Source organism: Carettochelys insculpta, chromosome 28 (assembly GCF_033958435.1).
Source record: "Carettochelys insculpta isolate YL-2023 chromosome 28, ASM3395843v1, whole genome shotgun sequence".
In the NCBI taxonomy this organism is placed as follows: Eukaryota; Metazoa; Chordata; order Testudines; family Carettochelyidae; genus Carettochelys; species Carettochelys insculpta.
The window spans coordinates 16,119,054-16,135,073 of NC_134164.1; the positions used below are offsets into that span (position 1 = coordinate 16,119,054).

The 16,020-nt window shown below is 46.1% G+C and overlaps 1 pseudogene; it reads left to right on the forward strand.

Moving 5' to 3' along the window:
- The first annotated feature begins 895 nt into the window (after window positions 1-895).
- On the forward strand, window positions 896-1,690 carry LOC142002542 (T-complex protein 1 subunit gamma pseudogene; annotated as a pseudogene).
- Window positions 1,691-16,020: the final 14,330 nt, after the last annotated feature.

Sequence of the window (16,020 nt, forward strand, 5' to 3'; positions counted from 1 at the left end):
ACCCGCAGGATGGCAGCTGCTCCGGCCAGGCTGGAGTTCCCACCACCCATGGCCGGTCCTGCAGGCTGGAACAGGGCCCTCCCCCCCGCCAAGGAACAGCATTGGATTTGGGTGCTAAGCACAAGCTTGCAGTGCAATGGTGTGGCCAAAAGAGCTGATGAGATCCTGGGATGAATAAGCAGCGGCGTCTCAAGTAGAAGAGAGGTGGTTTTCCCTCTTCAGCTGGTGCAGGTACGACAGCTGATCGAACACCGTACCTAGCCCTGGCTTTTGCCGTACAAGAAGGGTGTCGATAAATTGGAGAGGTTCAGAGAAGAGCCACAGGGATGGTTAAAGGAGCTCAATCTATTTCACTGTACAAAGAGAAGTTGAAGAGGTGACTTGGTTGCAGCTGTGCTGTGGCATTCCTGCCCCCTGGGGTTAAAACCCAGCCTGAAGTGCAGCAAGAAACAGCCAATTTGGGCAGTTGGACCAGCCTGTCAGTCTGATGCAGGAAGCCCAAGGAGGGGCTGACTTGCTAGAGGGCTACAGAGACTAGCGCTGTGAATAAGGCTGCTATGACTTGCAGGACCAAGGTTCCTGGAGGAGGTTAAAAGAGCCAGAGGCCAGAGCTGAGGGTGAAGAGTCGGTGGGGAAGTGGTCCAGGGAACTGAGAGGGAGTGGTGGAGAAAGACAGAAGGGGCTGTAGGAAGCTGTTGTTTACAGTGTCCCTGGGCTGGGACCCAAAATAGTGGGTGGGATGGGGATTCCTCACCCCACACTTGCCACTGAAGAAGCAGCCGGGCTGTGGACTGCCAAGCTGCTGCAAGGAGTAGCCAGTGAAGTAGAATCTCCACCACTGGAGACATTTAAGTTGTGGAAGAAATCCCTGGAAAGGGGGAGACCCAGATCGGACATGGCCAGAGGCCTGCGCCACTCAGCAGAGGCAGCGAGAATCGACTACAGTGGGTCGGCCAGCAGAGGCGAGGATGAGAGAGACACACTCACCAGCGCTAGTTCCTGAAACAGCCAGTGGGAGGCACCAGTGGGGTGGGTGATCCCATGACCGCAGTCTGCAAGCTGGTGTTCGAGTTGCACAGATGAGCTGTGTGATGAGGATGTGGGGACTGGAGCAAGGCGTTCTGAGGTTGACTAAATAGAAGATGAGTATTTCAGCTTCTTCACAGACTGCAAAGAACCCAAGGCCTGCGCTATCGTTCTGCATCGGGCCAGCAACCTAATCCTAGCGGAGGAAGAATGCAGCCTCCAGGATGGTATGCAGGTGTGTCATAATGTCCTGGTGGAGCCTCAGCTAGTGCCACGAGAGGGTGCTGCAGAGATGGTGGCTTCTCACGCCTTGACTGAAAAGTCTAAAGTCATGACAGGAGTGGAGCAGTGGCCCTACTGTGTGGTCGCCCAGGCTCTGGAAGTCATTCCCAGTCACTGATTCAGAACTGAGGAGCCACTACCGTGCTAAGTTAACCTCACTAAGAGCAAAATACACTCAGGCAGGCAGGCAGACTTGGGGAGTGAATGGTGAGACTGGAGCCTGGGGAACTGGGAGCCTTTAGCTGTCAAATTCCAGACATACAAGACAGCTGTGGAGACTGCCACCCTCCTTCTCCGTACTGATGACATCATTTCAGGGCATCAGAAAAAGGGTGATGATCAAAGCAGATGGATTGGTGCACCAGCTGCAGCCAGTGAGTAAGAGGTAAGACTGAAGAACCGTAAGCCTTGAACTGCAGTATAGAGACAGCCTAGAAGAATGACTCCTGTATCTGCTCTGCCTAAGACTGAGCCTGGACACAGTCCAGTGTCGAGTACTAGCTTTTCTGAAGTCGGTGGGGGGAAAGGAAGGGACATGACTGTAAGGAATTCCCCCTCTAGTGTGTGTACCCCTCGTGTTTGGAGACACTGACGCTTAATTTAAGCATATGCCATAATTTTTTTGCTGTTTGCTTCAACAATAAAACCTACATAGGGAACAAATATTTAATAATGGTCTCCGCACTCCAGTGGAGAAAAGGTTACAGTCTAATGGCTAGAACTGAAACTAGACGAATTCAGACTGAAATGAGTTGTAAATTTTAACAGTGACAGTAATAAGCCCTTGAAACAATTGACCAAGCACCAGAGTAGATTCGCTGTCATGATTTTGAAAAGCAGATTGGCTGCTTCTCTCTTTTTGTAAAAGATCTGCTCACAGAGATGCCATATGGAAGTTCTCTGGCCACTGTTGTATAGAAGGTTGGACTAGATAAGAATATCAGAATGGCCAAACTGGGTCAGAGCAATGATCCATCTGGTCCAACATCGTATTGACTAACTGGCCCATACCAGATGCTTAAGAGATAATGATCACAACAGTCCTTTCTGGCATTGGAATCTTGGAAGCAATCAATGTGCAGATTTCAAAATAAGGAGGGCGAGTGTTTTGAAGCACTTGTTTGGACACATGGCTAAGGAGGCCCATTGAAAATTTGCCCATCTTCAGTGGTAGAAACCTAAATAGGCATGCCAAATTCCATATTTAATCTTGGAATCTATTAAAAGTTCTATTAATCTATTGGGCCTCTGCTGAAGCCAGTAGAGTAACTTCTGAATTTTGCCTGGTGTAGATGACATCAGAACCTGTTTCTTGACTCTGGCTCTCATCACAAAGAAACATCTGCATAGACTGCAAGAACTGGAAGGGGCCTCAAGAGATCATTGAGTGAAGTTCCCTGCACTCACAGCAGGATCAAGCACCATCGAGATCATCCCTGGTAGGTGTCTATCTAAACTGATCTTAAATATCTCCAGTGATGGAGATTCCACAACCTCCCTAGGCAGTTTATTCCAATGCTTAACCACCCTGACAAAGTTTTTCCTAATGTCCAGCCTAAACCTCCCTTTAAGCCTGTTAAGCATTATGGAGAACAATATTTCTCCCTTCTCTTTGAAATATGCTTTTAGGTACTTGAAAGCAGTTATGTCCTCTCTGTCTTGTCTTTTCCAAACTAAACAAACCCAGTTCTTTCAGTCTTCCCTCACAGGTCACGTTTTCTAGACCTTTAGTCTTTTTGTTGATGCAGGTACAGAGAAGAATTTCTCCACCTTTTTCCTGAACTGTGGTACCCAGGACTGGAAGCAATACTTCATTTGAGGCCTAATCAGAACAGAATGTGAGCAACCAGAATTAGGATGTAGATGTTCTAATGAGGATTCCACTGTTACGATCTATGGCCTAAGAGTAAATGAAAATTGTCAGAAGGTGGAGGTTGTTTGGAACACAAGTGAAGATGTGGATTTGGTGTCATGGGCTGTGTGACACGTGCACACACCCTCCCCCCGACACCCTTGGCAAAAGGTCCCCCATTCTTTGCCAGACCTGACAAATTCAGTATACCAAATACATGTCTTGCAGGATATTTATCCAGATGGGGTGACATGTAAGGTATCTTTACAAAACTTACAACTTAAGAGTCATCTGACAGGGGGTTGCCCCACCTATAAGTAGAGACAAGAGAAAGTTTCAATATAACCCAGAGTGGAGGGTGACACAGTCTGTATCCATTCACTGAGAAAACAGCTTAGGGAAGAGAAATGTCTTCGCAGGAAGCAAGATCTAAACCACAATGCTCAGCAACACACAGAACTCTGAGGGCAAGCATACAGCTGGAGTGGGCAAGCTTTCTGGCCCAAGAGCCACATCTGAGTATGAAAATTGTATGGGAGGTCATTAATACGAGCCCCTGAGCCAGCTCCCTGGCGGGAAAGGGCAGAGCAAAGCAGTGGAGCTTGAGGACCAGATGACAAGCTCAGAAGGGTTGGATGCAGCCTGTGGGCCATGTTTGTCCACACCTGACTTATAGGAAAGATAAGTATTGATAAGCCCCAGTTTGCATTCTGATTTTGTTTTGCATTGTAACAAGTTGTTTCCACCACTCTTGTTTCTAATTAAATCTCTAGTTTTTCTTAAATTAACTTATTTTGCTTTTGTTATAATGCTCACAAGCGCTGTGCAGTTTACAAGAGTATCAGAGGGGTAGCCGTGTTAGTCTGTATCTGCAAAAAGAAGTCGTCGTCCTGTGGCACCTTATAGACTAACAGATATTTTGGAGCATAAACTTTTGTGGGCAAAGAAGCAGGTCTTTGCCCATGGAAACTTGTGCTTCAAAATATCTGTTCGTGTATAAGGTGCCCCAGGACTTTTTCTTGTTTTTACAAGAATAGTGATTTAAGATAAAACTAGCCACCTGGAGTACTTTGCTCCTTTGGGGATAGAGGTTCTGGGATTTTTGTGACTACCTCTAGGGAACATCTCAGAGGAATTTGGGGCTGGGATGTTCTTATGGACAAAAGGCAAGACAAAAACAGGGCTGACACAGTCTGAGAGTGCTTGAGCGGCCAAAAGAGTGGTTGTATTAGGGAACTGACATGCAGCTACTACAAGAAAGACAGTTCACACACACCCTGCAATGATCCAAGCTACAGGACAATGGGGAGTCAGGTGCTTATGGGCAGAGTTTTCTGAAAAGCTCAGCACTCAGCATGCTGAGCTTTACTGTAAAATACGGTCATGAGCACTTTTGAAAAGAATTGCCCTATTGGTCTGCAAGTGATGGCAACAGCAGGAGCAAAATATATGGTTGCTGGCAACTTCTCTTCTGAGAGAACAAATGCTGCGTGTCAGTTTGGGAATTCCAAGCTCTGGGTATGTCTTGGTGGGCCACTGTGAAGCTGTTGAGCCCAATGCCAAGGTGAGACTAAGGGAGACAGAATTGCAGGGTTACATCCGGAGGGTCCCAGGAGAAGGCCAGTTTAGGCCCCATTAAATCTACACGGACTCACTACTGGCTTTGGGCCCTGGTAGCAGAATCGTAGCTTTAGGTTGTGTGCATCCAACTTTGGAGTTGGGCTTATCAGGTGACATATGTACCAAGCCGCACCGAGTGGCTTTTCAGGGCTTTTGGGTGGAAGAAAGATCTGTGCAGACAACTTTATCCTGGGACCTGAAGAACCGAGGCCAGTCTGTGTGGCAGACTGAGAAGAAAGACCTGTGAGGGCTAGAAATAAGAGCCCCGCCTCACACCATCAACTCTTTGCTTCTATGCTTGCTCCCCAGGCCAGTGGCCACTAGAGACTTCAGCAGGTGCAGCAGCTCTGGAAAGGAGCATGCGGGGTAGGAGGCAGGCCGAGGGGCTGAGGCTGTGAAGCTGCCAGTAGGGATTCAGTCCTGGCCCTTGGAGAGGGAAGTTTCAAAGACACAACAACAACAACAAAAGAGGAAAGGGGGAAAGGAAGAAAAGACTCCAGCAGGGATGGTTGCCACGGAGACCACAAGGAAGTTTGAACCAGTCCTGCTCTTTTCACAGCTGCCTTTGAGCCAAGGAGGGAATTATGGCCAGTGATAAAAGGAGACATGTGGCCCTTTACTCATAAGGACCGGCCCCTGCGTTAGGAGGCTTCAGCTCATTTTCCCTCCAGTCTCCTCCCACAATTATACATTCAGATCTCAGGCAAAACAACCTCCCCCCAAAGAAAACCTCAGACAAACCTCTGCATCTCTTCCCTGGGGACCCACCCTGGCGCCCAGACAGCTATCCCTTTGGGTCCATTGTTCCCCCATCCGAAGGGCCCAGCCCCCGCACACTTCCTCTATAGCTATGAAATTGTTCCACGTTCAGAGCTGATCAACAGCTAGGGATGCCTGTCACCTCTGCAGCCCCTGCAGCAAACAGCTGAGAACCATCCCTCTCAGGGCAGGCGTTCGTTTGTGGGAGCAAGATAAGCTCAGGCTTGCAGGGGCTCTGAGGTCTTCTAGAGACAATTTCTTCTTGCTGAGGTATGGATCTGGCTGGCTGGCAGCCAGAAATAAACTCTGAAGGGCCAAATGATTCCTGGCATGGCGGCGTGTTCACTTCTTGGCTTTCAAGGGGGGCTCTGCTCTGTTCACAGTCTGCATAACTCAAGCCCCATAGGCTGTGTTTTAGCCAAACAGCTGCTGTGTTGCATCCCTTGCTAATGTCACTGATGATTTGTGCTAGGGGAGCACCTAGCCCGCTTGTGGATTCGTCCCTATAATGCAGTAAACGCATCCTAGCAGACCGTCCCTGCCTCCGAAAGCACACGTTCTAACTAAACAAAGGGTTGGAGGGGAAGTGACGTACACCAGACATAAGGCCAAAGTAGGGAACGGAAGCTCCTTGTGCTGTTGCCATCCAGCGTATGCTGTAGATTTGCCTTCGTGTTACAAGAGACACTAAGAGCAACTCCCTGTGCTACGCTGCCCACCACTGACTCTGCAAGGGATTTGTGTGGCTGTTCTTTGGGATGGTCTCATTCCTCCAGTGTTTGCAGTGGGGCTGGGATATTCGCAGGAGGAATCCCCTCGGGTTGCAGAAGTTCCATGAAATTCCACTCAAATTTGCCAAGATATAAAGTATTAAAAATTGTCGTTCTGTGTCTGCTGCTTCTACTGTCAGGGAGATGCTGGATGCCTGCCAAAATCCCTGAGTATTCAGGCGCTGAGCTCCCATCACCACCTGAGTGGCAGCAGCACACAGCCCTTGAGAAGAGCAGGGGTACCAGGGAGTGGGGAGGAAGCAAGAAAGCTGGACAGGTGCCTCCAGTCTAGCACATTGCCTCAGTGGACCATTCCCATCTCATAAGGGACACTACCTGTGGCAGAAGCTCCACAATGCTGGGAATTGGACTGGGCTCCCTGCCCACAACCACTCCACAAACTCGGCACCTCACACCCCACTGGGGATGACAAACGTCTCTCAGAGCAAACTCGTATGGCCAGCCTTGTACCTCAATGGCTGGGAGAGTGGACTGAAAAGCCTGGATTCAAGCGGCGTTGATGAGTTAGTGGAGGGGTGTCACAGAAGCACATAATATAATTAGTTTCCATTATTTTTAAACATAGGAAATTACAAACAGTCTGTGTTTAAAGCACAATCTTTAGAATGCAAAGTCAACGCTCGAAGGGTAGGAAAGAGAAAATATATGCTTAGCCTCACAAATTCAGTTTGGGGACCTTGTACATTATGACACAGTCTATAACTAAACAATGGCAAGCTGGTTTTCCACTAGTCCCCTGTCTTGTGCTGGGCTCAGGATGGACACACAAGGGAACAGAATTCAGATTGAATGGGCAGCTGTAAATTGGCATGTCCTATTTTTCAAGTGCTCTACTTTGCAACCTATATCACATTATGTTAACGTAGGTTTCTGTATGCAATACTTGAAATAATAAATAACATTCTGCATTTCAACAGTCCAAGAGAAGCCGAAGTGCTTCACTAATGTTAGACATTACACCGCAGAGAAAATGCAGCCACCACCGTAGTGCAATATAGCATTTGCAACAGCTACACAACAGTTTTGGGAGTGAAAGTGAAGAATCCAGTATCCAGACAAAAGCAGAATGTAATGGGCTGAGTCACAGAGTAGCACCACTTTCCCTTTGGAAAGTTCCATGAGATCATTCATCACTCAAAAGCGGTTGGAATATTATTTCTCTGCCGCACCTGAGAGATGACACCCTTTTACACCTGGAGGCCACTCCATCCTGGGAACCTGAAAGAGACTGAGGAGTCTGGATTAAAGATCGTGGTTTTGTTTAGAGTGTTTGCCCATGTGCGCTTACATGGCTGTGTGCATCTCTTCCTAAGCATTTGTGTCATTGCAGTCTGAGCAACCCCCAGCTGTGAAAACTAATCAGCATTTTTTTATTTTATTTTTTTTGCCAATGTTGGTGCCCCAGAGAGAATGAACAGAGCAGGCGATCACCAAGCGATCCACTCCCTGTCGAGCATGCCCAGATTCTCCCAAACAAAGGGTAGGAACACCATCTCCGCCCATCCTGGCCAACAGCCATTGAAGGACCTGTCCTCCATAAATTTATCTAGCCCTTTTCTAAACCTTATTATAAGCTTCCCTTCACAACATCCTCTAGGGAAGAGTTCCATAGGGTCACTGGGTGTTGCATGAAGAAATACTTCCTTTTGTTTGTTCTGAACCTGCTGCCAGTTAATTTTATGTGGTGACCCCTAGTTCTTGTGTTATGGGAAGGAATAAATGATACTTCCTTATTCAGGTGCACCCAACAGCAGGCAGGCAGGATGGAAGAGAACAGCAGGTGCAGGAGGTGGGTGCAGAGGGGTAGGGTCCCTAGGGAGTACATGGGTTATGGGAGAAGGACCAACATCTTGGCAGATTCTGAGAAAGTTTCTTGCTGAATCCATTTCATGCAGGAGTTGCAGCTCCCAAGCACATTCTAGGCATGCAACAAATGATCAGTCAGTACATCAGGCTACCCCTTCGTACCCACCCCTCCACCAGAACTGTGTGACCAGCTTGTGTTCCTGTGCAGAACTCAGAATGAGCTCTTCCCAGTGTGACATGCTGCACCTCAGAAAGGCTCCTTGTAATCCCCATGAGTCCTCATTCCTACCTGGCTGTGATATTTCATACAAAGCCAGCCACGTAAAGTACCATATAAAAGGCCATCGTCTGGTGAAACTCTTTGTTCTGTCCACGTATGCACATCAGCGGTGTATATAAAGTTATGGGACTGTTACTGAAATATGCTGTGAGTTTGCTAATGATATACAAAGGATTCCTGATTGGGTGGGTGGGGGGTTGGCAGGGGAAGGGGAGTTGATTGCCCATTAATCAACTGTGTGGCTCAACCGTGCGAACACCACACAATGGAAACCGCTTGATCGCTGACTCAGCAAAGCCCACCAAGACATGCATGGGCTAGTGACTGCCAGGCACATGGGCCAAGGTATAAAACAAGGGACAATAGCATCAGGTCCTGTCTTTGCTCCTCCTCCACCTATTCTGGAAGCAACAGGCACAATGAGAAGAGAAAAAGTTCATCAGAGAAGACAGCTCCAGGTTTTGGAGAAGTCTGTGTATTAAGGACTGTAACATTCGGTGGTGTGAGAGAATTGCTTGATCTAAATACAGCCTAGTAACAGAGAGGTAGCTGTGTTAGTCTGTATTCTAACAAAACATCAGTCATGGAGCACTTTAAAGACCAAAAAAATAATTTATTAGGTGATGAACATTTGTGGGACAGACCTACTTCTTTGGATCTGTAGAATTTCCATTCCAGACCAAATACTGTACTATATATCTGAGTCTGGATTGGAAATTCTATAGATCTGAAGAAGTGAGTCTGTCCCACAAAAGCTCATCACCTAATAAATTATGTTAGTCTTTAAAGAGGTAAATGACTGCTGTTTTGTTTTGTTTAAATACTGTCTAGTGTAATATTGTTTAGGAGTTAGTGAGCTTATTTTTTTCTCTCTCTGGGAACTCTCTCTGTCCCATTAAGCCTACCACTTACAGTCACTTCAAATCTCCCTTTCTCTAGTTAATAACCTTGGCTTATATTTTATCTAAAACAGAATATTTTGCTTGAACTGTTATGCCAGTGGTTCTCAACCAGGGTTACATGTATTCTAGGGGTATGAAGAGGTCTTCCAGAGGGCACATCAACTCATCTAGACAGTTGTCTAGTTTTACAACAGGCAACATAAAATCACTAGTTAAGTCAGTACAAACTAAAATTTCATACAGACAATGACTTATTTATATTTCTGTACAGTGGGGACAGGGATAGCTGAGTGGTTTGCACACTGGCCTTGTAAACCCAGGATTGTGAGCTCCATCCTTGAGGAGCCCATTTAGGGATCTGGGGCAAATAGATATAAAAAAAAAACTGTCAGGGATGGTGCTTGTCCCTATCAAGAGGGCAGAGGACTGGACTTGATGACCTCTCAGGGCTCTTTCCAGACCTATGAGGTGTATATATACTACACACTGAAATGTAAGTACTATATTTCAATCAATATATTTTATATGGCAAAATGAAAAAATCAGCAATTTTTCAGTAATAACACACTGCAACACTTTTGTATTTTTGGTCGATTTTGTAAGCAAATAATATTTAATGTACAACCTATCCTGGAAAATGATCACTCACTCGCACAGACCTTGGGAGGCAGGCCAGTCCTTGCCTGCAGACAGACCCTCAACCTGAAGCAAACAATCACCAGTGGCCCCACACCACACCACAGAAACACTAACCCAAGAACCTACCCCTGCAACAAACTCCGTTGTCAACTCTGTGCACATACCTATACTAGCAACACATCAGCCACATCATTGGGGCTCGTACATCTGCACATCCACTAATATGTTATACTCCATCAAGTGCCAGCAAGGCCCCTCTGCCAAGCCCTTTGGCCCAACCAGACAGTCTCTGTGCCACAGGATAAATGGATACAAGTCAGATATCAAGAAACCAGTAGAAGAACACTTTAACATCCCTAGGCACTCAGAACAGATTTAAAAGCTGCCAACTCTGCACTGGATAGGGAAAGATAGAAAGAAATAGTGAGAGAGGCATCAGACGCCAACGGGCTCTGAGCCCACGGTTATTGATGATGATGATGATGATGATCCTTTTACAAAAATCTTCAAAACCAGACACAAGGAGAAACACCAGAGCTGCAATTCATTTGCAAATTCAAGATGTTCAAATTAGGAAGGAATAAGGATTTAGAATGGTTTTCTCATTAAAAAGGCAATTTTCACTCTCTCGGTATTCACACTTCCTCATCACCTGCTAGGAGTGAGCCACATCCATTCTGAATGAATCACTGCCCTCATTAACACTGGTCCTACACTCAGTAAGTAACTTCCTTCTTTTGATATGCTAGTACATATGTATATCCCTGCATCTGTCATTTCCACTCTATGCATCTGACAAAGTGTTTTTTATTTTTAGCTCATGAAAGCTTATGCCCCAAAAAATCTGTTAGTCTATAAGGAACTACAAGACTCCTTTTAATTTTTAATTGAGGTGAAACGTGGGGTATGCAAGACAAATCAGACTTCTGAAAAGGGTACAGTAGTCTGGAAAAGTTGAGAACCCTACGCTAGAGAATTCTCAGCTCAATTGCAAAGGCTCATGCATCTAATGAAGCGGGTCTTTGCCCAGGAAAGCATGTGCTCCAAAATATCTGCTAGTCTATAAGGTGCCAGAGGACCTCTTGTTGTTCTCACTGATACAGACTAACATGACTACCTCTCTGATAAAGGCTTGTGTGTGTCTTCCCCATATTGAGTGAGGGGCAGGCTGCATTATAAATGTACAATGATCAGGCTTCTGACCAGAGCCAGATGGTATGGCTGAGGGTGCAAGGTCGGGTAGTTGGGGGGTAATTGACTGTAGCGTTCATCTGTGTGATTCATGAGGGGTTTTGCTTGCCTTCATGCAATCTAGCTGCATGTGCTACATGTAGTTGTGCTGAGTGACAACAGTACCTGGAGGAGTTTGGATCTGGTTACTAGCAAAGCATTGTGAGAGACAGCCCAAGATGCAGAGCTAAAGGGGACAGAGCAGTAACCCAGTTGTAGGTTGTACCCTGGGGATCCCATCATATCCAGATCCACTGGATTTTTGTACCTGTTAGAAGATGATGAGGGGACAGGTGGCTAAAGTCACAGAAGTTGCCCTACCTTACATCTTCTTGCCCGACAGGCCTTTAGACACAGAAAGAAGCTTTAGTAAAAAAAATAAAAGCTGCCTACAGACAAGAGGGAAACATATGTAATTTAAAATGGCAGCAACAACTGCTATCAGGGTGAATTATTTTATGTTTAGTGCATTCTTATTTTTTAATTAGTCAAATGTGAATTCAGTTATACTGACACTTGTAGGGAATGTGGCAGAAGGAAGGCAGCGCTGCTGAAGGCTGGGAGGAATGAGTCTCCCAGAGGTCATCTGCATAAGAATGCAAAAGGTGTGCATGTGTGATACCTTTTCAGGCAAAGCCTAATGGGTAGCAAGTCAGCCATGAGATTTGGTCTATTGTAAACATGTAGTTGTAAAATCACAATTTAAGCTGACACTTAATGCGGGAGTTGTGAGATCTCACCAATGCTCTGGGTTGTTGTGGGGGACAGGGCAGTCGCCTTAGCTGTGTAAGACATTGATTACACAGGGCTCCCTGGTTTAAAGCCTTGTGAGAGAGAAGGGGAGGGGTACTGGTTGAGCCAGCTTGCTGAGTGCCTTGGCCCTGCCTATACCTTGGCCATATAGCTATAAGCCTGGCTTGACTAATCCTCTCCACCTGTTGAAAGATAGAGCTGGGTACTAGGGTGTTTGTGTAAACCCCACACTAGAAATACCAAGAGCTAAAATCACAGAGTGGTAGCTGAGGCCACACAGAGCTGAAATCACTGGGTTCTGCCTTAGGGCAGTCCCAAGCAGTGGGGTTAGGACTGGCAGCCAACAGCAGGACCAGCAGGTGGCCAGTAGGAGCGGCGGCTGACAATGGTGACTGGTGGGTGGCTGGCTGGTAGGAGTGGCGGTAGAAGATGACAGCGGCCGGTAGGAGCAGCGGCGGATGACAGCGACTGGCAGACGGCTGGTGACAGCAAGGGGAGGCTACAGACAAGTGGACAGCTAGTATTGCCCTGGTGATGTATCTGTGGGCTTTGAGTTTGGGACTGCACCGCAGAGGGTACACCCTGTAACTGTGTGTGGAAAAGGGCCAAGAGCCCCAGCAAGAGACTGGGTTCTACTGCATATGGGGATGGTATCTGGGTAAAAGGGGTTTTGTCTCTTCTGTGCTGAGATGTACTGCATCTGTCGCTGTAACCTTGGGGTAGGTTACAGTCATTAAACAAGCCATTTCTATCTCAGACTCTGTGCTTGCCGGGGGGTGGGGGGGAGAACTGCCTTACAGGCACCCAGCACGGGGGTGAAATTGTCCCAGGCCACTGGGTGGGGGCTCGAGCTGGTTGGTTGTATCCTTGATAGGAAAACCCCACAAGAGTTGAACCCGGCCCTTCTGGCAGGCATCTGGCGTTAACAGAAGGGTTACACACTGAAAGAGGTTCTTGCTAAAAGAGAGGCTGCTGAACTCTCTTATATATTCAAATTCAACACATTAACACATGGTTTGAACAGGGATGGCAATTGTCTAGCTCATTATAGGGGCTCTTTTACGTACTTTGCTTTATCTAATTCTTGACTTCCCCCACCTTCTGCCCCTCTTTGCTCTCTGATTTGCTCACCTTGATAATATTTTTCTGATTTGTCAACCTTGATTACTATTTTTGGTTCTCTGTGCCATAAATATTGAGTCTGTTCTGGTGTGGCTATGATCTGAAGAAGTGGGTTTGTCCCACGAAAGCTCATCACCTAATAAGTTATTTTGTTATGATTGAAAATGGGTTACTTTTACTGAGTTCTGTATATGTGCAGGATCTTTTGTTTAAATTGTGGGAATATTTTTGTACAATCAGTTTTTCTCCCATTTCAATCCAATTCTAAACATTTTATGCATTTATAGTAAGGCTACTTAATTGTTGTCAATGTATCAGATAATTTTGATTTAAAAACACAAAGGCAGAATTATTTTTGTTTAAATCAGAAAATAATACATGTCCAAACCCACAGTAATACAATGTTATTTTGTACTCTGGTATTACCATGTCCCATTATTCCACCAAGTTTCTGTGATGCCTATAATATTTAATACCCTCAAGTTCACCAACCTTAGCACTTAGACTTCTTGTATTTATATGCAAACACTTATACATTTGTCCCTATTCAATTGTCTGCCTTCACATGATGTACCTGTGGGGGATTTTTTTTTGTCTGATTCTTTCTTTTCAGTTCCTGTATGTACCGTACAAACTCTCTCTTCTTTTCTAGGATATAACATATCTCCTTTAATAAATCCTCTCTAAGAGATGTCTCTGTCAGAACCAGGCACTCCTCCTCACATGTCAGCTTTTCCTCCGTCCTTAAGTTATGAACTTCTCTATAATCTTTTAAATTTTACAGACCACCAATTTGATTCCACTTTGGCTTAGCTGGAGCACCTTCTTTCCTAAAAAGTTCCCCAGTTTCTAATTAACTGAAATCTCTCCTCTGAATACCATCATCTCACCCTTGCTTTGAGACCCTGCAGTTCTACCAGTCTAAATGGCCCTGCATACGAAACTGGGAGCATTTTTGAGAATATTACTTTGGAGTCCTTGACTTAATCTCATCAGAGACTGCCACTATTGAGGTCTTGGATTTCAATCTCTTTCCTAGCAGCCTAAAACTGGGCTCCAGGACCTCTCCTATCTTCCCAGTGTCGCTGGTAGTGACTCCTCTCCAACACTGCTCATAAATCTGTCCATGTACCCCAAGACGTCTACAATCATAGCACTGGAGAGGCAATTCACCATGTGGTTTCCCAGCCATCACAAATCCAGACAGTGGTATTTCTAGTAGCTGAATCCCCCGCTGCTGTGATCTGTCTTTTCCGAGCTACTGGGGTCTCCTCCCCTGGAGAGGTCTTCTCAGTGTGAGAGAATATGATGGCATCATCTGGATGAAGGGTCCCTATTAGAAGGATTGTTTCTTTCTACTACATCCTGACGTTTTCCTTCCTCAAGACTTTCATCCTCCTTAACAGTACAGAGGCTAGTATAAGGGTAGCAAGGGTAGGGAGAGATCTACCTGATATGTCCCAAAAAGTTTTGTCTAGGTACATGTTTGCCTCCTATAGCTCCTGCAGTTCAACCTCTCCAATCTCCAAAGCCCATACGTGGCTTCTGAGGGCCCAGAGGTTTCTGCATGGAATCACAGAATCATAGAATCCTAGAGCTGGGATGGACCTTAGAAGGTTATCTGGTACAGCCCCCTGCCTGAAGCAGGATCAGCCCCAACTAAATCACCCCAGCCAGGACTTTAAAACCTGTATGGGTGGAGATTCCACCACCTCTTTAGGTAATGCATTCCAGTGCTTCACCACCTTCCTGGTGAAGTTGTTTTTCCTAATATCCAACCTACACCTCTCCCTCTGTAACTTCAGACCATTGCTCCTTATTCTGCCATCTGTCACCATTGAGAACTGCCTCTCTCCATCCTCTGTAGAGCCCCCCTTCAGGAAGTTGAAGGCTATTATCATATCGATCCTCACTGTTATATTATGCAAACTAAATAAGCCCAAGTCCATCAGCTTCTCCTCATAGCTCATGTGCTCCAGCCCCTTAACCATTTTCATTGCCCTCCACTGAACCTGCTCCAGTGCATCCACATCCTTTCTGTACTGGGGGCACAGAACTAGATGTAGCAGTCCAGATATGGCCTCACCAGTGCCGAATAGAGGGGAATGATCACTTCTCTAGGTCTGCTGGAAATGCTTCTCCTAATGCATCCCAATATGCTGTTAGCCTTCTTGGCTACAAGGACACACTGTTCACTCATATCCAGCCTCTCATCCGCTGTAATCATCAGGTCATTTTCTGATGCATTGATACTTAGCCAGTCGGACCCCATCCTGTAACAATGCTTGGGATTCTCCTGTCCCAAGTGCAGGACTTTGCACATATCTTTGTTGAACCTCATCAGATTTCTTTTGGCCTAATCCTCCAATTTATCTAGGTCACTCTGGACCCTATCCCTACCCTCCAACATACCTACCCCTGCCCCTAGCTTAGCGTCATCTGCAAATTTGCTGAGGGTGCAACCCATCCCCTCATCCAGGTCACTTATAAAAATGTTGAACAATACTGGCCCTAGAACCCATCCCTGGGACATCCCACTTGAAACTGACCACCAGCCAGACACTGAACCACTGATCACTTCCCCAAGTCCACAGAGCCAGTTATCTCCTCCTAGAAGCAAATCAGATTGGTCAGGCATGACTTGCTCTTGGTGAATCCACATTGACTTCTCTTGATCACTTTCCCCACTTCCAAGTGCTTCAGAATGATTCCTTGAGGATTCCCCCCATGATTTTTATGGGAACTAAAATGAGGCTGACTGGTCTATAGTTTCCTGGATTGTCCTTCTTTCCATTTTTAAGATGAGCACTACATTTGCCTTTTTCCAATCATCCAGGACCTCTCCCAATGTCCATAAGTTTTCAAAGACAGTGGCCAAAGGCTCTGTAATGACATCTGACGATTCCCTCAATACCTTTCGATTTATTAAATCTTGGCCCATGGATTTGTGTGTCTAGT